We start from the raw sequence: 2,592 nt of genomic DNA, 5'->3' as shown, positions 1-2,592 counted from the left end.
TTGTTACCTTTTCACGGGAACCGATTTATATGAAAATTGGAACATAAATTAAGTTCGTTGTAACTTAGAATTTAGGCTATATGGCATTCAAAATTTTTTATTTAAAAGGGGGGTTATAAGGGGGTTTGAATTAAATAAATAGAAATATCTCCGTTATTATTAATTTTCATGAAAACTATTACATAACAAAAGTTTCTTTAAAAATAATTTCCGGTAAATTTTATTCCATGAAAAATTTTGATAGGACTGATATTTAATGAGATAAATGAGTTTCAAAATTACAATAACAACGCCATCTAAGGCGGTGTAATGAAATAAAAAATGACTTCGTCTATAAGGGGCCTTAGACAACAACAATCGAAAGCTACGAAACATACGGTAGCCTACAGAGAATGTTTTTGTGTTTGTAAGAAGTAATATCGGAAGCTAAATTAACCGATTTGTATAATTAATTATTAATTCACCATTGGAAAGTGTAGTTTTTCTACTTGGACATAATGCTATAATGTTATTACAGTAACTTCTGAGTTATTAAAATAGCTTCTTATGCACAGAACACTTGATAGGCATTCGTTTCCTGTATTTCCTAAAATAATTCTTATGACCAAATGAGTGGTCTCTGGATCAAAATGATCGCATTTTAATTTTTTTAATACAATTTAAGTAACATAATAAATGATTTATCCTTCTATCAAACACGAATGTTCCCTGAATCAAATGTCCTATTTCAATTATGTAATTACTTTATATTTATTTCTAACGGGTGCAGCGGAGCGCACGGGTACGGCTAGTTGTAAAATAAATTTGATTGACAATGTTATTTAATCAGCAATAAATTTTGACACGTGTTAAAAAAAAAAGAAAATCGTCCATTGTTGTGCACGCGTTCTGCTTCTGCTACTTAGTAGTATAGTATAGAGAAGAACGATGAAACATTTGGTCTGAGCAACATTATAAGAAGAAACAAAGGGAGAACGAAAGGCGATAATGTAGATCCAAGAGGGAAGCAATCCAATCGAGAAAGCCAGAATTTAATGTGAAAGGTCGCATGGGGTGATTTAATACAAGAAGCTCTCTAAAAGTGGGTCCACCGTATAAAATAAAGCTTCCAGTAAGAGTAGACGAAGTGTTAGAACGGGAAAGGAAAGACTGACTCTAGAAGGCGATGGTCGGGATGTTCCATTCAAGATAATGAACCCACTCACTCGAAACCTACACAGAGAAACAAGGATTCGGGAACGTCTGAAACAGGCTGTACAAAAATAAAACATCTTTGAACATCGGAGAGTATACGGTCATTCTTTTGTTTTTTTATTTTTTTATTTTATTGGGTTATTTTACGACGCTGTATCAACATCTAGGTTATTTAGCGTCTGAATGATATGAAGGTGATAATGCCTGTAAAATGAGTCCGGGGTTGGGTTGAGGGAAAACCCCGGAAAAAACCTCAACCAGGTAACTTGCCCCGACCAGAATTCGAACCCGGGCCACCTGGTTTCGCGGCCAGACGCGCTGACCGTTACTCCACAGGTGTGGACTTCTATTGTTGGAATGTCCTGATTCTGATATATAATTGTACATATTGCGGGAAACTACTGTACTGACTTGCTAAGTGTGCTAACAGGTTAATGTATAAGTTGATAGCACTTCTGTTTTTCTAGGCAATAGGGTCTTTTTAAGAAATTTGTTTGGGAATTATCATTTGTCATTTTAATGTCACAGTATTGTCACAATCTAGTATAGGCCTATACAGTCATGAAGCTCAATACGTAGTAAATATGCATCCATAGATAATTGCTAACCACTAGGATCGCTAATATCTCTCCATTACAGATAATGCGAAATGGTACCGGCACAGTCTATTGTTCCTAGCACCCTCACAACTCAAGCTTCTTGACTGTATATACTAGACTGTGGTATTGTGTTACTGAATACGGCTTGAATTTTTCCTCCTCCTTTTTTTTTTTTTTTAAGACTGTTTGTGTTAATTATGGGTTGAAGGAAGTGGAATGTCAAGTAGAAAAAGAAACTCATGGAATGCTTTGGGATATTTTTATTAGAATGAGATAGAACGAGCCTGGAACAGGCCATTTAGCATAAATCATGGGTAGAATAAGCATGGTGAAAAATACGGACTATGTCATGTTTCATCCTTTATCAATTTTCACATAATTTTATTCCTTTTTTGTTGTTGTCGTTGTCGTTGTTGTCGTCACTGTTATACTCTTTAATATTCTGAAAATATCCGTGTTCCTTTGATAATTTTGAAGTCATCAGCTATTGGTTCAATAATTTTATTTGACTAATTTACAATTTATTCTTATTTTTATTAATGCTATTATTATTATTTTTAATTTTGAAGCCAATGAACATATTTTATTCTGTTTGCGTCCTAAGATTAATATACAGAGTGTTTCCGAGGTGGTGTTACAAACTTTCAGGGACGATGGCGAAGGGCACATGTATCAATTTGAGATAAGGAACCCTGGTCCGGAAATGACCGAGTCGAAAGTTACAAGCAATAATAGTTGTGTGGAAATGACATAATTTTATTCCTATGTACACCTTATTTATGTGTATTTATCTGTACAT

Source organism: Periplaneta americana, chromosome 9, assembly GCF_040183065.1.
Source record: "Periplaneta americana isolate PAMFEO1 chromosome 9, P.americana_PAMFEO1_priV1, whole genome shotgun sequence".
NCBI lineage: Eukaryota > Metazoa > Arthropoda > Insecta > Blattodea > Blattidae > Periplaneta > Periplaneta americana.
The sequence above is the reverse complement of the archived record's forward strand: the minus strand, read 5'-3'. Positions refer to the sequence as shown.